Raw genomic sequence first — 27,108 nt, forward strand, 5'->3', positions numbered from 1 at the left:
CATAAAATAAAAAATCAAGTCTTCTGAAACATGGAGTCAGATCCTCATCTCTTCCCTCATCCAAGAACCCCTGTGAACACCGTCACAGGTGGGACCCCCAGCTCTGCCCTTTAGTGGACAAAGCTGCACTTTCCTCCTCCTCCGAGTCACCCTGGGAGCAGTTTCGGACCCATCGAGCTTCCCAACCTTGAGCTGATCACTTTTAATAAAGGCATTAAAAAGGAGAAAAAGTCTCCTGCCCTGTTTATTTCACCCGGTGTCACCCACCTACCCAGCCCCAGGGGCCACACAGCGCCTGAGGCGTCCTCCTCCTGTGCCACCCGGTCGGTGACATGGCCCGTGAAGTAGGGGGCGGCCACCTCACCAGTGGGGACACAGCATCAGCATCACCACGATGGGTGGTGACCCCTGAATTGAGGGAAGAGGACTGGAAATTGTATCCTGACCACTGCCAAAATTGTGTGTTGAACCCCAAAATCAGATCCTGATTTCCCAAACTGGGTGCTCAAAACCTCTAAATTGGGTCCTGACCCCTCAAATTGGTTTCTGACCTCGCTCAAATCAGATTCTGCCTCCCCCAAATTGGGTCCTGACCCCTCAAATTGGCCTTGCAACCCCCCACGGCATCCTGTCCCCCTCCAGTTATGTCCAAAAAGCCTCAAAATCAGATTCCAAAGCCTCTCAAAGGGGTCCTGTTATGTCCAAATCGGATCCCAAAGCCTCTCAAAGGGGTCCTGTTATGTCCAAATCGGATCCCAAAGCCTCTCAAAGGGGTCCTGCTATGTTCAAATCCTCCAAATCAAATCCCAAAGCCCCTCAAAGGGGTTCTGCCATATCCAAACCCACAAATCGGATCCCAAATCCCCTCAAAGGGGTCCTGTTATGTCCAAACCCACAAATCGGATCCCAAAGCCCCTCAAAGGGGTCCTGCGCCTCCGGTCGGGGTCCCCCCGTACCGAGAGCAGAAGCCGACATCAGCTTCCCACCAGAGTACATCGCCCGCCCTCGGGCCCCAGCAGGGCCAGGAACCGGCGAATGGGGGGAGACAGTATCGGGGACACGGGGACCGGTGGGTTCTGCTGTGTCCGGTGGGTCTCGGTCTGTCCTTCTGGCTCCCGGTCCTGCTCCCGGTTCTTCTCGCCGGTGGTTCCGGGCAGTCCCGGGGGCCCGTGCGGGCCCCGGTGCTGCTCGCAGCGTGTCCCGGTCCGGACCGTGTCGCCCTCGGACGGTCCCGGTGTGCTCCCGATGCCGGCCCAGTGCCTTCCCGGCAGCCGCCGCCGTTTCCCGGAACGCGCGCGCGGGAATCCTCGCCTGACACGCCCACGCCTGAAATGGCGTCTGTGATAGGTCAAAGCGGAGGTGACATCATCGGTTGCCAGGCAGAGGGGGCTGGAGCGGGTTTGAGAGGCGAAGGAGGCGGTGCCCGGAGGGGGCGGGGTCTGGGCAGGAGGAGGCGGGGTCTGGGCGGGGATGGGGGCGGAGCAGGGCGGGGAGAGGGCGGGGCAGAGCGGGATGGGCGGGGGCTCGAAAGCGAAACCTTAACGTAGCTTTTGGGAGCTGAACTGGGAGTACTGGTGTGGACTGGGCAGTGCCCCAAGCTGGACTGGGAGCACTGGTGTGAACTGGTGAGTGCCCCAAGCTGGACTGGAGACATTGATGTGGACTGGGGAGCTGAGAGGGCTGAACTGGGAGCACCGTAGTCTGGACTGGGAGCACTGGTGCGGACTGGGGAGTGCCTTGTCTGGACTGTGGAGAGTCCCAGGCTCGACTGGGAGCACTGCTGGGGACTGGTGAGTGCCCTAAGCTGGACTGGAAACATTGATATGGACTAGAGAATGCCCCAGGCTGGACTAGGAAGTGCCCCAGGCTGAACTGGGAGCACTGGTGTGGGCTGGTGAGTGCCTTGTCTGGACTGGAGAGTGCGCCAGGCTGAACTGGGAGCACTGGTGTGGACTGGCAAGTGCCCCGAACTGGACTGGGACCACTGGTGTGGACTGGAGAGTGCCCCAGGCTGAATTTGGAGCACTGGTGTGGACTGCTGAGCTCAGGGGTCTGAAGTGGGAGCACTGGTGTGGACTGCTGAGCTCAGGGGGCCAGACTAGTAGCACCGTAGTCTGGACTGGGAGAACTGGTGTGGACAGGGGAGCGCCCCAGGCTGGACTCAGGAGCGCCCCAGGCTGGACTGGGAGCACTGGTGTGGCCTGGGTAGCTGAGAGGGCTGGACTGGGAGCACTGGTGTGGACTGGTGAGTGCCCCAAGCTGGAAGTGCCCCAGGCTGAACTGGGAGCACTGGTGTGGACTGCTGAGCTCAGCGGGCCAGACTGGGAGCACTGTAGTCTAGACTGAGAGCACTGGTGTGCACAGGGGAGCGCCCCAGTCCTAACTGGTTTTAACTGGTGTCTCCACAGGCTGTTGCTCATTCCCCGGGAACCCCACAGAGAGCACTGTCCGTACTGGTCCCACCATGGCGCTGCCACCCGCCGCTCTCCTGCCCAGTGTGCTGCTGGTGGCTGACGCCCTGGCATTGGTGTTACTGGTGCCGCTGGTGCCGCTGCTGGCGCCGCTGGGCGTGCTGGGCGTGTGGCTCGAGGCTGCCCTGCGCTTGCCCATCCTGGCCGCGGCCACCCGGCTGCCAGCCCCTCGCCGTCCTTCCGGAGCCACCGCGGCCGCCGTCACGGCCGCCGCCACCCCCGCGGTGTTCGGAACCTTCCGGAGCCTCCTGGGGCCGCTCGGGGCCGGCCCGGGGCTGTTGGCGGCCGCAGCGCCCGCCTGGCTCGGGGTCACCCACGCTGCTGCCGCCCTGGCCGTGCTGGCCTGGGCCGCGCCCCCAGCCCCCGGCAGCGTCCCTGAGACCCCCGGAGGCGTCCCCAAGGCTCCCAGCAGCGTCCGGCGCGCTCTGGCACTGACCTGGGAGCAGAGGAACGTCCTTGGAGCTGCTGTCCTCTGCCTCATGCTGGCTGTCGTTGGTGGGTGACTGTCTTGGTTTAGGGCAAATCTGGGAGAAAACCTCCAAAAGGGGCCCCTCCAGAAAGCAAACCCACACAACCCGTCCCCAAACCAGTTCAGGAAAGATTCCTCAGAAGTGGGAAGAACCTGTTTATTTAACAGGCAAAGCACACAAAATGAACAATACCAGATGACAACATTCTTTCACCACTCTGATAAAGATGACAAATTCAGAAAGTCTCTCTTGGGGGTGGTCGCTCTGTTGTCAGTCCCTCTGGTCCTGGGGCAGCTGCTGCAGCCACAAGGTGCAAACTCTCGGTGTTCCCAGGTCCTGGTCTGGAGCAGGCTCAAGTAGGTCCAAAAAAGGGAAAGGAGAAACAGTCCAGGGAAAAATTTGGACTGCTTAGCTAAACTAAATAATGAGCAGAAACAAAAGCAAGAGCGAAGCAGGAGCAAAGCAGAAGCAAGAGAAAAGCAAAAAGCCAAGCAAAAAGCAAAAGCAGCACCATGTACTGCCCCGTGTCTGTGTCCCGCCAGCCGTGGGGGAGCGGCTGATAGCAAAACCAAAGCAAAACTTTCACTCTTCAGAGCCAGTCTTGAAGGCACAGAACATGATATCCAGCATAAACAGAACACACAGATGGGGATACAAACATCCTAACGTCACCTTAGGACGTTGACATGTGGTGACAGGCATTGACACCCCCAATTTGGGCTCTGCAGCCCCAAATTGGGAAACCCCAATCTGGGATACCCCACCAAATTGGATGCTGGTGCCTTAAAATTGGGTGTTGAGCTCCTAAATAGGTGATGACCACCCTAAAATAGAGTGGTGACCCTCCTAAATTGTGAGTTGACCCCTTCAGTTGGGTGCTGACCCTGCAAAAATGGGGTGCTCACTTTCCAAATTGGGTTCTGACCCTGCAAACTTGACTGTTGGTCCCCCAAAATTGGGTGCTGACCATCAAACTAATGGTCTGATGCCCAAATATGGATGTTGACCTCTAAGACCTGGGATCTTAAGGTCCTGATCTCCTATGTTTAGGTTCTGATCCATAAAATTGTGTGCTGAACCCCCCCCAAAATTGGTACTGACACTTTAAATTGGGTGTAAAATCCCTAAATTTTTCACGAAACCCCCCAAATTGGGTCCTGACTTCTCTAAATTGTCTCCTGCCCAAATCGTGTCCCGCCTTTCCAAAATTAGATCCCCGCTCCCCAGACTGGATCCTGCCCCCCACAAATCAGGGTCCCCCTGTGTCAGTGGTCTCACCCGTGGTGATGCAGCCTCGGTGACACCCAGGGGAGATGGCGGGGCCGTACACCACCGGCAAGGTGCTGGATGCCATCGGGAGTGGGGACGGAGTCACCGCTGGAGCTGTCGGGATGGTGGCGGCTGCTGGAGCCACAAGGTGGGTTGGAGCATTCCCAGGGCCTGTCCCCATGTCCCCAACGTCCCCGATGTCACCGTGTCCCTGTGTCCCCACAGTGTGCTGTTTTCTGGCTGCCGGGGGTCTCTCTTCATGCTGTTGATGACGCGTCTCCGTCAGAGCCTGAGCCTGCAGCTTTTTTCCCACCTGGTGCACCAAGACCTGGACTTCTTCCAGGGAACACCAGCAGGTAACGGGGTACGGCCCAGCCCCATACCCCCCGACCCATCCCACCTGTTCCATCCCATCCCAGCTAGTCTGTCACCCCAGTCCCATCCCCACCATCCCATCCCATCCCATCCCGTCCCGTCCCATCCCATCCCATCCCATCCCATCCCATCCCATCCCATCCCATCCCATCCCATCCCATCCCATCCCATTCCCACCATCCCATTCCCACCATCCCATCCCATTGATCCCATCCCATCCCATCCCATCCCATCCCATCCCATCCCATCCCATCCCATCCCATCCCATCCCATCTGTCTGTTATCCCATCCCACGACTCCATCCCCATCATTCCCATTCCCACCATCCCATCCAATTCCATCCTATGCCATCTTCCTGGCTTCATTCTACTCCAGTGTTCCATCCTGTCCCCATCCCACTTTCCCATTCTAGCCACTGTTCTGTCCCCATTATTCTCACTCCCGTGCCTCCACCCTGTTGCGTATCCCCAGCTGCCTCCCACCATCCCATCACCCCATCCCACCATTTCCTTTCCCACCATCCCATTTCCCCTGTCCTGCCCCATTCCACCCTGACCATCTCCACAGCCATTCCCATCATCCCATCCCACTGCTCCCCATTACATCATTCCCATCCCAAATGGGATCATCTATGATGGGATCATGGTCTCACCCACCACAATCCCAACCTCTTTTCCCACCCTGCAGCTGAGCTCCTGGCTCAGTTTTCCATGGAAGTGCCATGGGTGTGCAGGGCAGCACTGAGTGGAGCCAACCAGCTGCTGCGGAGCCTGGTGATGGCCCTGGTGGTGGGGGGGTTCATGGTGGGACTGGCACCGGAGCTGGCACTGCTGGCACTGCTGGAGGTGCCCCTTGGAATCGCCACCCGCCGCATCCAGAGCACCCGCAAACAGGTCAGGAGTAGGAGGGAAAGAGTGGGAGGGGACTGAAGAAAGGTGGGAATGGTGGAGCTGGGATGGAGGCTAGGGGAATGGGATGGTGGGGATGGGATGGGATGGGATGGGATGGGATGGGATGGGATGGGATGGGATGGAGAATGGAAAGGAGGATGATGGAGGTGGAAATGGTGGGATGAAAGGGGATGAAGACAAGGGGAATGGGATGATGGGGATGGGATGGAGAATGGAAAGGAGGATGATAAATGGTGGGATGAAAGGGGATAAAGACCAGGGGAGTGAGATGGTGGGAGTGCTGACATGAGGATAGAACAAAATGGTCGAGATGGGACTGGTGTGGATGAGAAGAGAAGGATGAGATAAGGTGGTGGGTATGGGATGAGACAGTGGGGATGGGGATGGTGGGATTAGGAGAATGGATGGGAATGGTGAGGGTGAGAGAGAAGGGCGTGGGATGGCGGGAATGCAATAGTGGGGATGCAGTGGGTGTGGTGGGATGGGATGTGGATGGTGGGCCCGGAAGGTGATCTGGGAAAGTTGGAGATCCCCTGTTGCTGCCACAGGCCCTTCAGCGATCCATGCTGGAAGCATCCGCCCGCACAGCCACAGGGGTGCAGGAATCTGTTGCCGCCATTGAGACCATCCGAACCTTTTCGGCAGAGGAGGAGGAGGAGGAGCAGCACAGATGTAACCTGGCCAAGGAGCTGAGGCTGAAGGAGCAGATAGAGCTGGAGCTGGCAATCTTCGTCCTTGTCTACAGGGTCAGGGGGGACTGGGAATGGGAACAGCAGAGAATGGGGATGCCAGGATCAGGGATGAGGACACTGGGAATGAGAACACTGGGACCAGAAATGGGAAACCAGCGGCTAAGATGGGGGCACTCAGAGTACAATGGGGACACCAGGAATGGGGACAACAGAACAGGGACATTGAGTTCAGGAACGGCATGGCAGGAATGGGAATGGTGACATTAGAAACAGGATGGGGACACTGGGATAAAGGTTGGGAACATCAGTGTGGTGGTGTTTGCAGGTCCCCAGGATGAGAAAAGAGACAAAATTCTTGACTTCATGTTTCAGAAAGCTGATTTATTATTTTATAATATATATTATATTAAAAGAAAATTATATACTAAAGAAAGAGAAAGGAGACATTAGAAAGCTAGAAAGGAATGAATAATAAAATCTTGTAACTCAACAGAGAGTCTGACACAGCTGGACCTGTGATTGGTCATCAAGTAAAAACAACCACATGAGACCAATCAAAGATGCACCTGCTTCATTCCACAGCAGCAGATCATTATTGTTTACATTTCGTTTCTGAGGCCTCTCAGCTTCTCAGGAGAAAAATCCTGGTGAAAAGATTTTTCAGAGAATATGTCTGTGATAGATCAGGATCAGGAATAGGGACATCAAGAGTAAGATGGGGACATCCAGAACTGGAACAAGGACACCAGGAACAGAGATGAGGCCACCAGGAACAGAGATAAAGACACAAAGGAGTGGGATGGGGACAGGCAGAATGGGGACACCAAGAGTGGGTTGGGGGCAGATGGAATGGGGACACCAGGAGTGGATTGGGGGCAGATGGAATGGGGATACCAGGAGTGGGTTGGAATGGGAGCAGATGGAATGAGGACACCAGGAGTGGGTTGGGGGCAGCAATATGCCTGTCCCACCTACAGGTGATCAAACTGGCCATCCGGGTCATGGTGCTGGAGCCACCAGCAGCTCCGTGACGGATCCATCACTCCTGGGGTCCTCGTCACCTTCCTGCTGTACCAGGACAGAGTTGGTAACCATACCCAGGTGATCCCATGGAATGCATGTGTTTGTCCATCTGACCGTGCTTCTGTCCATCCCGGTGCCACCCCCTTCCTTCTCCCCAGGTGCTGCTCTACGGCTTCAATGAATTCCTGACCAACGCAGCTGCTGGACAGAGGATCTGGGAATACCTGGATCGGAAACCCGCAGGGAATGTCGGGGGGACGCGGGAGCCCCCCGAGCTTCAGGGCCATGTCACTTTTCAGAAGGTCTCCTTCACATATCCTGGAAATCCAGAGCACCCTGTGCTGAAGGTGGGTCTGGGGGGAGGTGGGGTTTCCCAGGGGTGGGAATTTTGGCATCACCTGCTGTCACAATCCGTCCTTACAAACGGGTTTCTTGATAGTTCATGGATTGATCTCAGGGTGCAAAAAAACCAACACGGCACAGGAGATTTGCAGTAATAAAACGAATGCAGCTTTATTGAATGACCACCACAAAATGCAGTAGAGGGATTAAGGGAGAGAAAAAGATAGAGAGAGAAAAGAGAGAGAGAGAAGGAGGGGGATATAGCTACCAAATGCAGAGACGAAATCCTTTGGTCCAGTCCAGTCGAGGATCCGCCTGTTACGTCGGGGAGATCTCAGGGTTGCAGTCCATCTGGACCCCAATTATACTCTTTTTCGATGGGGGAAGGGGAATGGATTTTGCAACCGAGTCAAAGGTAGTTTATTGTATCTTCGGGAAGGAAAGAATAATGTTTGGAAAAGGGGTACACACAGTCCATGTTCAGCAGTGGGTGTGAGCCATTGTTTTCGTGGTCCACTGCTCACACCTGCAACATCCATCTTGCTTTGGTTAGGTTGCCTCCCCCACACACCTCTCCCAGGTTGGGGGTCTCAGTCCCAGTCCTTGGAAAGAGTGTGGGGGGCCTTTTCACATGGGGGTTTCATGTCTTGGTCTTTGATGGAGAGGCTTCTTACATCTCAGTTCGTCTGTCACGGCAGTTGTAAGACGAGTGAAGGGTCTTTTGTGGGGGACCACCCAAAACTCAGGAGAAGTCCAGCCAGGCAAAGAGGGGACAGCTTCCAAGGCTACTGTTGCAAAAAGGCAAGGTGCCCCCTTCTTCTTCTCATTGGGCTCAGTGTAGCATATAGTAAATACACCTGTGGACAACAGCTTAACAATGCTCTCAGGTCTCGGGGCCTTGTTGGCATGTGACTTTCTCCTTCAGAACCAGAGATTTTAGACAGTGGGGACTCTTCAGTGGTCCCCCAATGATGATGGTGAGGCAGATGAGGAATATTTCAGACAGACTCACACACCTGTCCCCATCCCACAGGACGTGAGCTTCGAGGTGCGCTCCGGGGAGGTGACGGCGCTGGCGGGGCCCACTGGCAGCGGGAAGAGCACGGCCGTGGCGCTGCTGGAGCGGCTGCGGGATCCTGGCAGCGGGACAGTGCTGCTGGATGGGATCCCGCTGCCAGAGTATGAACACCAGTACCTGCACCGCAAGGTGGGACAGCAGAGACACTGGGAACACTGGGCATGGAATGGGGAAAATGGGGACAGGGGTCAGGGGACAACTGTGATGGTGTTCACAGGGGTTTTTGGATGAGGGAAGAGACAAGGATTTGACTCCATGCTTCAGAAGGCTTGATTTATTATTTTATGATATATATATTACATTAAAAGTATACTAAAGGAACAGAAGAAAGGATTTCATCAGAAGGCTAGCTAAGAATAGAATAGGAAAGAATGATAACAAAGGCTTGTGGCTTGGCTCTCTGTCTGCGCCAGCTGGGTTGTGATTTGCCATTAATTACAAACATCCAACATGGGCCCATCACAGATGCACCTGTTGCATTCCACAGTAGCAGATAATCAATGTTTACATTTTGTTCCTGAGGCCTCTCAGCTTCTCAGGAGGAAAAATCCTAAGGAAAGGATTTTCCATAAAAGATGTCTGCAATAAACAATGAAATGGAACTGGGACCACAGGAGCATGGGAGCAGAAATGAGGATACTGGGAAGAGGATGGGGACATCAGGAATAGGGTGGGAACAACAAGAAATGGGATAGGAACATTGGGAAATGGGATGGGGATGAAAGGAATGGGGAAAAGTGGAAAGTCAGGGGTGGGGACACTGGGGACACAGATGGGGAGAATGGGATCAGGGATGGACTCTATGGGGACACCAAGGTGGCATGGGGTCATGGAACAGGGGTGGGGACACCAGGAGCCAAGACAGCATCATAGGGCTTGGGGCTGGGGCAGGTGGTGCTGGTGGAGCAGGATCCCGTCCTGTTTTCTGGAACGATCCGTGAGAACATCCTGCTGGGGCTGGAGCACTGCAAAGAGTCAGAGCTGCGGGAGGCCACCATTGCTGCTGGAGCCATGGAGTTCATCCAGGGGCTGGAGCAGGGCTGGGACACTGGTGAGAGCTAGGGGGATGGATGGGGCACCCCTGGGGCACATCCCCCTGATCCCAGGATCCTCTGGCAGCGATGGGAGAGCGGAGTGGGTGGCACATGGTGGGGTGTGCGGGGGATCCCTGAGGTCACATCCCACTGATCCCATGGGATTGCTCACGCAGGTCAGATCCCACTGATCCCATGGGATTGCTCACACACTGGTGAGGGAGTGTGGGGGGCAGGGGAAGGGGGGGGAACCTCTTGTGCTGGGATCCCACTGATCCCAGGGTCCCCCCGCAGAGGTGGGGGAGTGTGGGGGGTGGGACAAGAGGGGAGAACAGGGCTGCACCCCACTGATCCCCTGTGGTCGCTCCCACAGAGGTGGGGGAGCGCGGGGGGCGGCTGGCGGCGGGGGAGCGGCGCCGTGTGGCCCTGGCCCGGGCTCTGCTCCGGCGTCCCGCCGTGCTCATCCTCGATGAGGCGCTGGATGATGGAGATGATGGAGCGGTGAGTGGGGTGGGATGGAGGGGGTTGGTGTGGATAGGGGTGTAGTTGGTGAAAATGGGGTATGATGGGATGGCTGGGATGGCTGGAATGGGATGGTGGGATGAGGTAGTGGCAATAAGGGATAATGATTGGCATGGAGTGGGAATGATGTGATGAAGACAGGGATTGGATGGGGTGGTGTGGGTCAACGAGGTGGAGAAATAGGACAGGATAGTAGGATGGGATAGAGACCAGGGGTGTAGGATGGCAGGAAAGTAGAATCAAAGGATGAAGACAAGGAGATACGATAGGGTGGGGTGGGATGGGGTGGGAATGAAGGGGATGGGAATGCTGGGATGAGGACAGAGATGGGGTGCAATGGGAAGAGTTGGAGTGGTAGGAGTAGGATGGGATGGGACAGTGGGAATGGGGATAGTGTGGGCAGGATGGCATAGTGGGCATGGGGATGGGATGGAGAACAGGGAGATGGTAAGAACAGGATGATAGGATTAGGGTGGGACTGAGAGTGGGATGGGATTGGTTGGTCGGGACTGGGTGGGATCAGGTGGGACAGGGTAGGACTGAGTTGGATGGGTTGGCCTGAGGGTTCTCTGATTGGATGGGTTGGGATGAGCGTTCTCTGAGCTGGATGGGTTGGGATGAGCATTCTCTGAGCTGGATGGGTTGGGATGAGTGTTCTCCTAGCTGGATGGGTTGGGATGGGAGTTCTCTGAGCTGGATGGTTTGGAATGGGAGTTCTCTGAGCTGGATGGTTTTGGATGAGCGTTCTCTGAGCTGAATGGGTTGGGATGAGTGTTCTCTGAGCTGGATGGGTTGGGATGAGAGCATTCTCTGGCCGCAGGCACAGCGCTGGGTGCGCACTGGGCTGGCAAAGACCATGCTGGTCGTGTCCCACCGGCCGCGGGTGCTGGACGGGGCCGATCGCCTGGTGCTGCTGGAGCGCGGGGCCGTGATGGAGACGGGAACACCAGCGGAGCTGCGGGAACGCCGCGGCACCTACAGCCGCCTGCTCCTTGGAGGAGGCAGCACTGGGCAGCCCGAGGGCCCTGGGATGGGCAGCAAGAAGGGGGCTGCATCTGGCAGGGAATAAAGGGGAATCAGCCCCAGTGTCCTCATTCCCGGTGTTTGTGTCACCAGCCAGCTCCTGGTGTCCCCAGTCACAGTGTCCTGTGAATCCCTTCTCCCCACATCCTCAGGATCCCAACTCCCTGTGTCCCCCATGTCCCCACTGTGTCCCCCAGGTCTGCCCATTCCCTGGATGTGTGTGTATCCCCTGTATCCACCATGCCCCCATGATCCCTGGTCCCCATGTCTGCTCCTGGACATGGGGCACAGGGTGGGAAATCAATCCCAAGGAATGGATCTGGGCATGGGTGTCATGTCCTCATCTCACTCCTGCTGTGCTCACTCCAAGCTCCTGGTGTCCCCAGTCCTTTCCCAGTGTCCCCATCCCCAGTGTCTTTATCCCAGTTCCCAATGTCCCCTTTTCTATTCCTCATTCCCTGAGAGGAAGTGCTGGGCACTGGAGGATGGGACTGAGATTTATTGCCCAAACCAGGGTATTTATACATGAGAAATAAAACATTTTGAACAACTGTAATTCTTGTGTTTAAAACATGGGAAAACAGGAAGTCAGTCTGTTGGGAAGGGCTGCTGTGTGATGAGTGGGAACAGCAGGATGAACTCTGCCAGCAATTTGTGGCTTTCTGCAGGGAGAGGGAAGGGGTTGGACCTGCACCATGGATCATTCAGCTGGTGATGAGAGTAAGAGTTGGTGTCACCCTGTCTCTGTCGCCATGGGTTGGATCTGGCTGAAGAGCCCACAGAGAGCAAGGATCCCACCAGATCCTACTGCATCCCTTGTACCCCAATCCTGCTCCACCAACACCACCTGATCTGTTTTGGAATCCCCTCAATCCTGTTCTGGAATCCCACTCCAGTGCTGCCCCATCCATCCCACCTGATCCTGCTCTGGAATCCAGCCCAGATACACTTTAGAATTCTACCTGATCCTGATCTGGAATCGTGCCCTGGTCTGGAATCCTGCCCTATATCCCTTCTGGAATCCCGCACAGATTCCCCTCTGTACCTGTGGTCAAGCAATTGGTTTCTCTGCCTGTTTCTGCAGAATGAGAGGATCCATGAGATTCCAGCATGGATCACACACCAGGATTCACCTGCATGGAGGTGATCCAGAGCTGGATCTGCCTCTGTGTTAGGTGACATGTGGAGGGTGAGGGGCACAGGAGACAGACACCACTCACCCTGATGTTTGTGTGGCAAGAGAGGGTTTTGTTTTCCACTCCCTCCTTTATATAGAGCATTTGAAAGGCCTGGTCTGGATGCTGTCATTGGTTTGAACTCCACACCCCTTTGGGACCTGGGCCACTGAGATGTCTGCAGGCTTATGAGAGATCAAATTGGCCAAAGCTCTTGTCACTGAGCCCAGGGGCTGGCAAGGTGACACCAACATCTCACCCTTTCTTTTCTAGAAATTTTGATTTGCATTCTAGCTGCAGCATTTATGTCCAGGAACTGCTAGGGGAGAGCTCAGGTAAATATGCCCCAGGCATTAGGCTTATAGGTTACAGATTGCAACTTATTTGTAAAAACAACAAACCATTTAAGCCTTGAAGAAAATAAAACAGTCTGCAAGAACAAGAATCATTCAACCCTTATTAAAGAAAGAAAAACAAACACAAAAACTAGGAAACAATCTGTAGACAAGGAAAACAGTTTGTAAACAGGGGAATAATTTGTAAACAGATGAATCTTTATGTGAACTGCAGTCCCAGATTTCCATGAGGTTGTCACCAATCACTGATCACACGGCTCTGTGTCTGCTGAGGGTTTATCAGGAGGTGCTGTCAGGATGCAGTGCAGGCTGGATGCATCTGGCAGGTACCCAATGTGTCCCACTGTCTGTTGGAACACATGAATGTCCCCAAGCCCAGGTAATGAGATCCCAGGGACCCCCCCCCCATGTATTGGTAAGGAGGTCTCGTGCCATTCCCTTGGATTTGGGCAGCTGAACATCACATGATTGCATTGATAAGGAGTGATTTAGCATAACTGGGTTCGGGGATTTTCCTAATACTGTTAAGGGATTTAATGTGTATAGAGCTTTAGCTATTCTACTCTGTGGGGTCTCACCACATACCTCCCTTTTGTTTATTAACTATACCTTTTCAGGCACCATGTGCTCTTTCCACTATTGCTTGTCCAGCTGGTAAATGAGGGATGCTGGTTTGGTGTGATACACCCCAGAGCTGTAGAAATTGCCTGGTTTTCTGGGAAGTGTAGCAGGGCCTTTATCAGTTTTGATGGTTTGAGGAATGCCCAAGGCTGCAAAAGCTGATTGCCAGTGTACCATGGCACCCAGTCCCCTTTCCTCTGTGTGTACTGTAGCCCATATTGCTGAGGAAAGGGTGCCAATTGAGACACGGGTGTGTTTTAAACGGCCAAAATCAGGGATGTGTGTGACATCAATTTGCCAGATTTGCAAAGCACACAGTCCATGAGGGTTCACTCTCATCTGCAATGGTGCAGCGTGACCTTGACAGCACAGATGCTAACAATATTACAAACCTCTGTGTTTGACAGCTGAAATTGCTGTTGTAAAGCTCAAGCATCTTGGTGGAAAAAACTGTGCAGTGCCTTTGTTTGTGGAAGCACATCTGGCTGTGGTGCTGAATGGGTACCAGAAAAAGGTACCCGGACCGTCTGTAACTCTTTGTTTTTATTGTCTCATATTGTCCTAAATCCTAATTGTCCAAATTTTTATTACTCTAGTAATATTGCTATTTTTATAACCATTTTATTACTATTAAACTTCTAAAATTTTGAAAAACAAGTGATTGGCGTTTTTCACGCAGTGCCTGACACAACATCCCACGGACAGGGAGGTCACAGGATGTAAAAAACGCCAATCCTGTCACTGCTGTGTCCCAGCGCTGCACCGAGGACATCCCCCAGCGTGATGGCCATGTCATCCCCAAGGGTATGACAGGGTGTCCCCAGTGTCACCACCCACCCTCATCTGCTGTCCCTAAAGTGACCATTCCCATCCTACCATAGCTCATCTGCCCGATGAGCATCTACGGGACCCACCACAGCCCAGACCTCTGGCCTGAGCCTGAGGTAGGGCCACCCTATGAGGTGTCCCTTGAGGAAGCAAAGGGAGTCGACCACATCCTAATTGATCAGCATGGAACTCCGATTTGTTGATCTAGCTTACACTCTTTTATAGTGGTGTTAATTAAGCTTATACATATTACAAAACCCGAGCTCATCATAGGTTGCAGATTACACACCAATCCCTCTTTGTTGCCGATACCTGTGGTTTTCTTGTTGAGACTAATACTTGCTTTTCTCATCCTGTTATTGACTTGTTATTAACTGTTGTCAAGGCCTCCATGTTTTCCACCATGTTTTTTCTCATCACTTCCTCAAGGACATGGTGTTTACTGTTGTTAAGGGAAAAGCCTGAGAACTTGCTGCTCACAGCTGCCTTTTATTTTTTAACCAGCTGTATATGTTCATGGCCTTTTTTCCTTCAAGCCATGTCTGAGCAAAATTCTCCAACAAATTCCCCGTTTTTCTTTTTTGCGCAAGGAGGTTAGTCTGCCAAGTTTTTTCTATCATTCTACTGACCACATTTTGAATATAATCAAAAATACAAGGTAAAATAAGCAGAAGCATTAAAAGCACATCTAATATCTCTACAGCATATGTCACAAGGTTCCTCAGCCACGGTCCAAGCAATGGCTTTTACCCCAAAGGGTTAAAACCACCCCCAACTGAGCCATAATGTCCTGCCTTATCAGGCATTGCACGGTAGGTGGTAATTGGACTACTGAAAAGGAAAGCTGTTAGCTGTTTTTCATTCATGCGAACCCAGAGAGGAGGCGAACGGCTAGGGCTAATACTGCTGGAATCGACTCCAGTGTCCAACAAGCCTGAAAATGATCTTTTCTGTCTCCTTGAAATTCCACTTCCACCCTTTTCTTGGGTCTCTCAGAAAGGTTCAAAGCCAGTAAGGTAAGTCCTCCGGTGGATTCAAAACCATTTCCCCCCCTCTCTTGTCCTTTCATAGTCTGTAATCCCTTAGTCATTTGGCTCAAGTGGCACCAGCTGAGCACTTCTCAGTCCTTTGTTAATTTGGAGTGGTGGGAAAAGAGTACGCACCATAACATATAGTCCGCATCAGTGACGCCAGGCAAAACAAATAATCCCAATGCAGATGATCTTCCGAAAAGCAAAGCACCCACCGTGTGACCCTGTATAACAATAGGTCCGTGAATCCCTGTCGGGATCTTCCGTGGGTGCAGGTCATCAGCATATCTTCTACGGCAGCTGCCGGTTCCAAGCCGAGGCTCCCTGTGGTGTCGGGTTGGAGACACGAGAGGTGCTGATGCTGCAGCGACGACTTCTGTTGGTGCGTGGTCACTGCGGCTCTGGCACCAACTAGGCATTGAAGGCAGTGTTGCTGACGTTTGAAGAGGTCCAAGAGCAGCTAACACCTGATTTTGAGAGGTCTTTGCCTGTTCTTGTAAGCCTAGCCCTAACTGTGCTACGCATTCATTTACAAGCCCTTGCCAATGAGCATTGAATAACAATTGCTGAGGCTGAGTAAAGATCAATTTAGCTATTCTCATGACAATCATTCACCAAAAGAAGAAGACTGGCATCAAAAATAAAATCTAACATCTGTTTGGCTGGCTCACTTTTCACTCCAAACTGACTAACAGTAGACCTCAGCTGAGACAGCAATTTCCAATCAAGGGCTGTAATAGTAGCCTGCATGCCCCCTCCTTCTTGCGGATTGAATACAACAGGACAAGCCAGCTGGGTAGCAGCGCTGATAAGCTCCCCATCCCCCTTTTTCATAGCGTCTCTGGCAAGTGCAGCCCAGGCCAACCTCCACTCCCTTGCAATAGCCCCCGCTAGGTCATTTTCCGCCCCAGGGATCGGCTCATTGATTTTCGGGAGATTATCGGGTGGTCTTGGCCATAGTTCGTGTTGTTCAGGGGGTGTGGAAGCCTCAGAAGCACTCTGTGTAGCCTGGCTTAAAGCAGAAGAGGGTGGCGAAGCAGGTAATAAGACCGTCCTCATTGCAGGGGCTAATGGTAATCCCCTATCCTGATCGTACCCCCTGTCCTGATCGTAATCTTTATTACACCCATGAGCAGCGGTAGCCTGCTGGGCAGCCTCTTTCTCAGCCTGAAACTGCAATAATTCATTGCGAACGACCCGCCACAATTTACCTAACTTCTTGGCAGTTTTATCGCCCTCTAAAGTAGCCTCCCATAATAAATCACCGAATTTACGCCACTCCATTAACTCGTGAACCGTATGGGGATTAATAAAAATTCCCCTATCGTAGCCATAAGCCAAAAGCCCTGGTAAATCCTTTTGCAAATCTGTCCCCTTAACCTGCCTTTTTTGTAAAAAGGCAGTCAATAAATCATATGCTGCTTGCCTTTTCATACCTAAAATCGTCAGTGCTGTTGCAGCCTCTTCAAGGTCCATGCAGCACGTATCAGTCAGGCTTGCCTGTACGACACCCGAGGCACGACGCGTCTCAGCTTCTTTTTTATCTGCTTTTTTTTTCTGTTCTCCGCATTTTCTGCCGTCTCAGCTGCTTCTCAGGACCTGAGCCGTGTCTTCACTCCTCCGTGGTGCATTGCCGTATCACGATCGGGTGTCACCATTTGAGGAAGCAAAGGGAGTTGACCCATCCTAATTGATCAGCATCGAACTCCGATTTATTGATCTAGCTTACACTCTTTTATAGTGGTGTTAATTAAGCTTATACATATTACAAAACCCGAGCTCATCATTGGTTGCAGATTACACACCAACCCCTCTTTGTTGCCGATACCTGTGGTTTTCTTGTTGAGACTAATACTTGCTTTTCTCATCCTGTTATTGACTTGTTATTAACTGTTCTCAAGGCCTCCATGTGTCCCTGCCACCACAGTGGTGACAGCTGTGTCTCCTCAGTGTGACTGTGTCGGTGTCACTCCAGGTGTTCAATCCTCTGAGGTTGTCTGGAGAACAGCAAGGGACAGTCCTTCCTGCCGTCCTTCATCCCCTTCTCTGCTGGCCCCAGGTATGTGCTGGAGTGGGGACAGGAGTGTCCCCAAGTGCCACCCCTGTCCCTGGCTGGGTTCACAGTGGGATGACAGTGACAGTGGGGACGTGGTGGCAGGAACTGCATCAGGCAGAGCTTTGCCATGGCTGAGATGAAGGTGGTAGTGGCATTGACACCGTCCCAGCTGGTGCTGCGGAGGGACAACATGAGGTCACCCCTGTGCCGCCAGCCCGAGCTGATCCTGCGTGCCAAGGATGGGCTCTGGCTGCTGCTGGAGCCACTGGTGGGAGTGGCCTGAGTGACACGGGTCACCAGGACATGGGGACATCCCACAAGGCGGGTGTCACAGCCAGGGGAAGAGCAGGGAATAAATGGTAGCATGAAAGGGACAGTATCATGGTGGTGGTGGGGATGTGATGTCCTTGGCCATGGGACACCTCATGGCATGGACATGACAACCCATGGACTTGTCCCCTAGGCCACTTGTGTTGCCATCCATGGCCATGTCCCCCATGTCCTCATCCATGGCCATAGAGCCCCATGTCACCATCTCTATCTGTGACACCCCCCCATGCCCAATATCGCCATCCACAGCCATGTTCACACCCATGCCCTTGTCCCCATCCCTAACATGTCCCCACCCATGTCCCACAATGTCACCATCCGTGTGATATTTAAATGTCTTTATATTTACCCCAATGTTGGGTGAAGGGCAAAGAAAAATGAGAGAAAATAAAGACCAAAATAAAAGCATTTACGTGTCCATGCTGGCTGAGGATCCATATGCTTGGGTGGGTAGAAATGACCTGTTTAAAGAGGGATTTCCACTCCATTGTCTCCAAAATCCTGGTTTTTTGCCCCAGTCCATCACCATTTGGCTGTGGAAGATGCTGGTGAGCCAGAGAGAATTAGAATCATGGAATGATTCAGGTTGGAAAAGACCTCCAACACCATTTGGAATTGCTGGATGCCACCCAAAGCAATGATTGGATGCCAAAGGTCAGACTTTTGGTGTCAAAAGTAAAAAAAATGTGCTGTTCCCTATGAAATTCTGATGTCAGTTTGCATCCCAATGGATTTTTCTATGGCTGTGTCCAAGTGCCCAAGGGAAGCCAGGAAGATGTGGAGACCACCAGCCAGGTGTCTTCCCAACATGGATCACCAGGACCATGGATGACCAAGTCTCTGCCTAGCGAGGGTCACTGTGGACTATCCAGTGGAGGTCCCCAACGGGGGATGGAGTTGAAGCAGCGCTCAAAGCTCTTCCTGTCACTGTAGGACACAAAACAACACGAGCACACACATTGCTGCTCTCAAGAGGGAGAAAAGGTGAGTTTATTTTCTGACTCCAACATTTATAGTTTTCTGAAAGTGACAGTGGATTGGAGGGTGAAAGTGCCACCTCTCCAATGACACTGGACAAACCAACAGTCCATCAAATTTTTCTTCTTCTAAAAAAGAATGCAAAACAATAAGTTATTTACAGAAACTGTGTGAGAAAATTTGCTACAAGAATGTAAACATCAGAAGGCTTAGAAAATCTTAAAAAATCAAGGCGACACTCTTCCTGCACACAGGGCACTTGTAGGGCATCCCTTACTGCTGCCTCCCTTGGTGTTGGGTCACAGCAGAGTTCTGGGAGAAGCTCTTCCCACACTTAGGACACTGTCAGGGCCTCTCCCCAGTGTGGATCCTCTGGTGCATAATCAGGCTGGAGTTCTGGCCAAAGCTCTTCCCACATTCTCCACACTTGTAAGGCCTCTCCCTGGAGTGGATCCTCTAGTGCAGAATCAGCCCACTGCTCCTCCTGAAGCTTTTCCCCATTCCCTGCACTTATAGGGCCTCTCCCCAGTGTGGATCCTCTGGTGGACATTCAGATGGCAGCTCTGCCTAAAGCTTTTCCCACATTCCCTGCACTTGTAGGGCCTCTCCCCAGTGTGGATCCTCTGGTGCAGAATCAGGCTGGAGTTCTCGATGAAGCTCTTCCCACACACTGAGCACATGTAGGGGCATTCCCCAGTTTGCACTGTCTGGTGGATGATCAGGCGAGAGCTGTCACGGAAGCCCTTCCCACATTCTCCACACACAAAGGGTCGTATCCCAGTGTGGATCATCTGGTGGAGTTTTGTCAGTTTCTGGGCTGTTTAGGTGACCTGGAAAGGCCCGGGGTGGCCTTGGACAGCCCGCGATTCAAAGGATGAGAAGAGACTTCAGATCTTTTCTCGGTCTCGGTGTTTATTAATTGTTTATCTAAAAGATTTTCTTTTGGCCTGACAGAGGTCTGCTCAGCAGCCAGCCATGAGCACACTGCGAGCCCCCGGGGCGGTCACCTATCTTTATACTCGAAGTTACGTATACAATATTTATCATTTTTCCCCAATACCTTTTACCCTTATTAACCAGTGCACTCTTAGTAATAACTAATCCCAAAGTGCCAACATCACCACAGAAGATGGAGGCCAAGAAGAAGAAGAAGAAGAACAGGACACACCCCAATTCCTCCATCTTACTTCTTTAGACCCCCCTGTACAGAAATCCTAAACCCTGTGTTTCACTCTAACTAACTTATCCCTTCACCATTTACCCCAGTGAAATCCTCCTATCCTCATACAGGTGTTGTCTCCTGTGTAGGATCAAAGTCCAGCCACCAGACACTTCTGGCAACATTCCAGAACTCCCGAGCCCCCCAAGGGTGGTCTCGGTCACTCTGCACCTCAGTCCTGAGGCACTGAGATCCCACATCTTAGCTCACTGTTTCCAGAGGTGTTGTTTGCTATATGCGACACTGAACTCGAAGGAGCACCCTGCCCTTTTTCCTGAACAATGGTCCTGGAATTTCTCCCCGCCTCCTGGCCTGGCTGGTTTGAGCTTTAGCGTGGTCCCTCCTCCAAGAGAAGACCCCTCTAGCCTGTTCTCAACCATTGTGATAGACAAGTAGAGATGTAGGCCTCTTCATCAAGGACCCGAGACATGAAACCCCTGTGTGAGAAGGCCCCCTCTCACCTTCTTCCAGGGACTGCGACTGAAACCCTCCCAACTTGGGGGAGGTGTGCAGAGGGCAGGGAGGAAAGCTGCCCAGAGCAAGTACAGGTGCAGGCAGTGGGCCATGAAAACAATGTTTCTCGCTTACTGCCTGGCTCGATTTTGTGTACCCCTGAACAGACACTATTCTTTCCCCCTTGTTGCCTTCTCAAGGCGTGGCGACCAGGTTCTTAGTCCAGCACGGTGGCCGTAACCCCAGGGTCACTCGGTCCATATGCTCCTGACACCAACGTGGTGGACAGCAAATGGCGTTTATTGAGGGGTCACAAGGGTTTTTATAGCTTGGGCAGTCAGTGTCATTTCCTTCTGCTCACGTCCTTCTGCTCACGTCCTTCTGCTCACGTCCAGGTATGGAGCAAAGGTCTGACTGCAGGGTGGGGGGGATGTCCTGACTGACCGTACAGCCCGACTTCTTCCGCACACATATCCCTAACTCTCCACGTTTCCCTCCTCCCTCACAATTAGTAAAAATCGTATAAAATTATAAAATGTAGAGGTTACAAAATTTCATGGGTTAGTAAAATTAGTATAAAATTTTAAGTGCGTTAGTAACTGGTATGCCTTAAAGTAATTGTCGGCGCTCGACAAACATAATGTTAAGCGTTTCTAAACGCTTTTTAACGAATAGCACCAGTTTGTTTAATATGCAAGGCCCAAAGATTAGGGTTAGTAAGATTATAGCAAGTGGGCCTATTAGTGTAGAAATCAGGGTGGTGAGCCATGGGCACTGGTTGAACCACGACTCGAACCAGCTCTGTTGAGCTTCTCTGTCCATTTTTCTTAGGTTTAGTCGGTTTCTCAGTTCAGCCATGGAGTCTCTCACGACTCCGGTGTGGTCCACATAAAAGCAGCATTCCTCTTTCAAGGTGGCACACAGGCCTCCTTGTTGCATGAACAAAAGGTCCAGTCCTAGCCTGTTTTGGAGGACAACCTCTGAGAGCGAGGAAAGGGATTTTTCTAGGGAAGAAATGGATTTCTCAATCCTCTGCAAGTCCTTGTCGACAGTCATCTGCAGTTGTGCCAGTCCTTGATGTTTTGTTGCAAGGGCCAAGATGCCTGTGGCAGCGCTGGTAGCTCCTAAACCGAGGAGCATTGCGATGGTGATGCCTGTTATCACTTCTCGTTTGTGGAGCTGGTCAGGTTCCTCGAACAAGTGGTACACCTCTTCTTCCTGGTGATACAGGACTCTGGGGACAATTAAAACTTGGACACAAAAGTCAGTAGAATGATCGAATTTGTCAAGGAGTACACATGAGCTTACCCCGGATCGTTGACAGACCCACATTCCTGATGCAGCTGGGATCACCCACTAGAACTTCCCTCCCTTAAGTTTGACGAATTCCCGGCAGACGTTGCCCATCTGCTTTGCCAAGGTTGCATTGCCAAAGCATTTGTCTTGGCCCGTAACCTGACTTAGGGTAATGCCTCGCCGGGGAGTGTCCCATCTGCATTGGCGTGGATTGTCTGACTTTGAGAAGATGAATAGGAGATCGAGGGCAACACCTTCGGAAAAAGGCGGTTGTGCATCATAGCATAACCAGCATGACTCTGTGAGGTTCGGGTTGGATTGGTTTAATGATAAGAAGGTAGCATTTAACACGCTTAAGAATGGATTGGAGAGGGTTGGTTTGGCTAAGAGATCGGATGGGGAGGAGGTTAGTTTTAGCATCTGTGTTTTGTGGCTAGAACTGCTGTTAGCTGTGATCCCCTTCCTGGGTCTACTCATTGCTAGAATCGGATTGGGTCCGACTGATTGGGATATTGGAGGTGGGAATCTGATAATTTGCATGTTTGCCCAGATGCAGCGAGAGAGATAAATAAACGCTGTCCACACTTTGCCCGTGGCCCAGCCATCATTGGTTGCAGGATTGTCATTATATAGCCTGTGCAGGTGTGCTGTTTCCTGCCTTGGGGCAAAATCACGTACCCACCCATATCAAATTTTGGTTCGAGACAGCTGTGGGGAGTATACCTAATTTGCAGGAACTTATCAGGCTGTTGTGGTTTCCATCTATTGCTTGTCACAATAGTTTCACACCCCCAATATCCACAATATCCATACCCTGGGTAATTACAGTAATTTTTTCCTGGGTTGGAAGCAGGGCACCAGTAGGTCTGAAATAATGTCGTCTCCTCAAATTTGGGGTGCCCTGTATGCGAGGGAAAAATGTCTTTTAGCCTGAACTCGAAAGATGGGGTGTCGGCTGTAACAATTTTTTTGATGACCCCCTCACCTGAGAGATGGCGTAGAACCCACCTGAATGGCTGGTGAGGGGGATGTTTTGTGTCTGCCTGTCCTCCACCTGCTAACCCTAGAAACAAGATCACACAGAGATACTGTTGCTGCTTTGATTTTGATGGTGTGAGCTTCTCAGGTGATGTCGGGTTGCTCAGTGGTCTCTCTCTCTTTCCTGGTAGTGGGGCGTATGGGTTGCAGGGGCGTCCTGACTGGGGGCAGTTTACTGCCACGTGGCCTGCCTGGCCACACTTAAAGCATGCCATCACACTGGTTATTGCAGTGTGAACGGCTGCTTGGATGGGAGCTAGGTGTTCTTCCTTTGCAACATGTCTGATCATGGCAGCAACATTGGACCCAGGTGGCAGTGATCTTAAAATGTCCTTGGTGGCTCAGTTTCATTGCTGGCATAGGCAGTCTGCTAGCACAGGACCCTTCACCTCTGAGGGTAATGCAGAGAGATCTAATGCTGCCTGAAGGCGGTCCACAAAGTGAGTGAAGCTCTCACTCTCACTCTGCTTTATAGTTGACCGTGGGGATGGTTTGGCTATTACTTTGGAAGCAACACGGATGGCTTCTCGGGCAGCATGGGTTGTTGTCATAACCTCATGGGCCCGCAGGCCCTCAGCCTGCACCTGGGGGGTGATCATAGTGGGGTCTGTGCCCATTAGCCTCTGTATGCTGGAGCCGTGCAGTGGATGGTCTGCCCCTGTTACTAAGGCTAGCTGCTTTACACAATTGTCCTCCCATTCCTGTTTAAAAACGATCATCCCCGCCCCATCGAAAATCAGCCTGCAAGTCTGCAAGTCTTGATATCAAAGGGAAGCATATCATCGCCTCCAAAAACGCTGTCAATGAGTGTGGAAACCATGGCAGAATTAATCCCCCTGTCTGCAACCGCTTTAACAATTGCCTGCGCGTCCTTCGGGTTTACCGGGGAGTAGGTTCTTTGATTTCCGCCTGCCCCCCCACACGGACCGGGAACACCAGTGTGGCAGACGGAGCCCACTACGCACAAGCCATTTTTATTTTCCACCAGTCTGTAAGCGGGGTTCGATCTTTCTCTGATATCCGCTTAACCCACGCAGGAGCGCTGCAGCTAGTGATCTTGTATGCCGCTGTTCCCTTTTTGTTAAAGCTCAAGTCAGTGTCGGAATCGTCCTCTGACCACCTTTCGAGCCCGTCCCAGCTCAAGTCAGAGTCCGAGCCGGAAGCCGACTGCCTGGAAATTTCCGGGCTGCTCAGCCGTTTTCTCGGGCTCCGACCCCGCCCCTTCCTGCGGAGGTCGGGCCGTTCCTTCCCCCTGGGCTCCCCCTGCCTCCTTCTGAGGGAGGTTCTTGCCCTATAGGGACCTAATTTAAAATGAGCGCTTTGAATGGTCTTACGCTCCTTCTCGGGGGCCGCCCCTCCTCCACGCTTGCCCACGCTTGTGCTGTTCACCGAGCCTTCTGCATTTTCATCCCCCCGTGTCATCATTCCAGCCCTGGTCACGCGCTCCAGCACCATTTTCAAACGCATATGGCAGGGGTGCCTTTTTATCAACTGCGTCGGGGTCCGATATTATAGCAGCATTCCGTGCCTCCTCTGCTAGCCCCTGCCAAAACGTCTGCGTGCGCTCCCCCCCCCCCCGATGGTGAGTCTGGTCACTGAGGGGGTTCCGGCGTTCGCGCCTCCGTGTACCTGAATGGGTCAAAGTCCTCCGCGGTTTGCGTCGCTGCTCCTATTCCCAACTGCGGCATGGCTAATAAACAAGTTCGCGCAGCTTTCCAGGATTCTTGCTCTTGCCGAGCTTTTTGCAGAGCCTGGATAACTCTGCCCCACGATTTGAGGGTTTTCCCTGAGCCTGAGGACATGGTTTCCTTGGCCAGAGCCTTCGTGCAATTATCCCATATCTCCGGATGGAGAATATCTACTGGGCTTTCTATAGACCCTAGCTTTATCAGTCTTGGCACTGCGAGAATAAAATCCTTAAGCTTACACTCGATACCCCACTGAGCGTGGATCTGACTTACGACCTTCGCAATAGCGTCCATGTTCCTCACTGGTCCGGGGGCATCCCCCCCGCTGCACTAGGCCAGCTGTGCAGCAGCCAGTTCCTCGTCCAGGCGATCCCCGAACCCCGGGCGGTGATCATGTCCCGGGTTTTCGGCACCAGATATTGCCTTCTCAAGGCGTGGCGACCAGGTTCTTAGTCCAGCACGGTGGCCGTAACCCCAGGGTCACTCGGTCCATATGCTCCTGACACCAACGTGGTGGACAGCAAATGGCGTTTATTGAGGGATCACAAGGGTTTTTATAGCTTGGGCAGTCAGTGTCATTTCCTTCTGCTCGCGTCCGGCTGGGTGTGGCCAGGTACGGAGCAAAGGTCTGACTGCAGGGTGGGGGGGATGTCCCGACTGACCGTACAGCTCGATTTCTTCCGCACGCATATCCCTAGCTCTCCACAGCCCCTGAAGAGCTTTGTTTCGGTTGTGAAATTCATTCCCCCTTCCCCCAGTGAAAAATAGTATAATTTGGGGTCCAGATGAATTGTGCCTCCAAGATCTCCCCGGACATGGCCTGGCAGACTCCATCGGCTGGATCCCGAAGGATAACTCAGCATCACGTTTGGTAGCTATAACCCACCCCTCCTCTTCCTCCCTCTTTTCCTTATTTTCTCCTTTGTTCCCCCGGTTCCCCTCACCAATGCATTTCTGTTGTGGTTATTTCAAGAAAATTGCACTTGTTGATTGTTACTGCAAATCCCCTGTGCCGTGTTGGTTTTTTTGCACCCTGAGATCACCCCTACGAACCATCACATCATCCATTCACTAGGACGGATCACGACAAATGGTCTCCATGATTCCATGGGGCCTTGCAATGTCACAATGATCTCCATGGATCCACGGTGCCCCTCAGGATCACAACGGCCCTTTGGCTCCATAAGGCCCTGAAATGCAGCAATGGCCTCTTGGTTCCACAAAGCCCCGCTGCTTCACACGGGCCCCTTGGGACCATGCAGCCCAACAAAGCCGCAATGATGTCCTTGTTTCCACGAGGCCCCACAGTGTCACAATGGTCCCTTGGATCCATGGTACTCTGCAGTGTCACAATTGCCCCTGTATGTCACAAGGCTCAAAAAAGTCACAATGGTCTCCATAGTTCCTCAAGACCCCACAGTGTCACAATGGCCCCATGGATTCCATGGTACTCACAGTGTCACAATGATCTCCTTGGTTCCACAAGTTCCTACAGTGTAACAGGCTCCATAAGGGCTTGCAGTGTCACTATGGCCCTTTGGCTCCACAACGCCCCGCAGTGTCACAATGGTCTCCATAGGAAGGAAACAAGTGAGCCCCAATGTGCAGGGGCAGATGAGAGGCAGTGACCAGAGGCCAAGGCTAGCCAGACTTGACTGTATTAGCAGATTTTATCTGGGAGCAACCCGTGGATATAGGGAATTTTAGAGGTGGAATCCTAATTTCAGCCATGGGAGGCTAGACAAGAAAGACAGTTCTTTTCCATAGGAATAAAAGCACAGAGCCCCAGTGCCTCATGGTCAGATGGGAAGTGGTCCTTGGCATGTCTAATTCAGTGGGACCTGTCAGACAGCCCCCAGGAGGCCAAACCAGGCAGACCTGTTCCATGTTCCCCTGATTTCATGGAGTCCCATACTGCCACAATGGTCCCCTTGATTCCATGAGGTCTTGCAATGTCACAATGGTTTCTTGGTTTCATGAGGCCCACATGGCTCCATGCGGTTATGCTGTGTCACATTGGCTCCTTGTTCCTATGGGCCCCACAGTTTGATCATTGACCCTTGCTTCTATAGGGTCTCTGAGTTGCACAATGGCCTCCTTGATTCCATGAGGTTCCATAGTCTCACCGTGGTGTCCTTGGACCCACATTGTCACAACTGACCCATGGTTTCATGAGGTTCTGTAGTGTCACCATGGTCGCTGTCAGAGGCTGGATGATGGATTGATGTCCCGAGACACCTTGGGATGCTCGGAATGCCCGTGTGGGGCCAGGGCCGGGTCAGGCCTTGGTTTGTGGTGGGACAGAGCCCCGCTCCCAGCCCTGGCCTGGCAGAGCTGTCAATCACACAGCAGGGGGTGATGTTAACCCAGCTCTGCTTAGCCCAGCTGTTAATCAATCAATCACACACTAGCAGCTGGTGCTACCCTGGCTCTGATTGGACAAGCAACTGACAGTCCCACCCAGAGGCGGGCTCATGAAGGCCCAGGGGGTTAAAAGCCGGAGCACGAGGCCAGACCATGGTCTGGGTCCTGCCTTCTCCTGGGGTTCCTTTGTTAGTGATGCTGGAACCTGAGCAGTTGGTACCTATGCGTGTGTCTTTCTATGGATCTTCTGTCTTTCTGTTGTTTGCTATTTCTTCTCCTTCTAATCCTACTTAGCTGGAACATTTTTTGGTAACTTAACATCTTAAGGGATAAAGGTTTTCAACTAAATTTTTAGATTAACTTATTGAATTTAATGCTATGATAAGGGTTTCATATTGAAGTGGATATTGTACTAAACCTTTTACAAAAGTTCCTTGATTGTCTATATTTTGCCAGTAATATTTT

At 52.4% G+C, this 27,108-nt stretch overlaps 1 pseudogene; it reads left to right on the top strand.

Annotated features, from left to right (window-relative positions):
- Positions 1–1,551: 1,551 nt before the first annotated feature.
- On the top strand, positions 1,552–11,766 carry LOC134426028 (antigen peptide transporter 2-like; annotated as a pseudogene).
- Positions 11,767–27,108: the final 15,342 nt, after the last annotated feature.

This window comes from Melospiza melodia, chromosome 17, assembly GCF_035770615.1.
Source record: "Melospiza melodia melodia isolate bMelMel2 chromosome 17, bMelMel2.pri, whole genome shotgun sequence".
Taxonomy (NCBI): Eukaryota; Metazoa; Chordata; class Aves; order Passeriformes; family Passerellidae; genus Melospiza; species Melospiza melodia.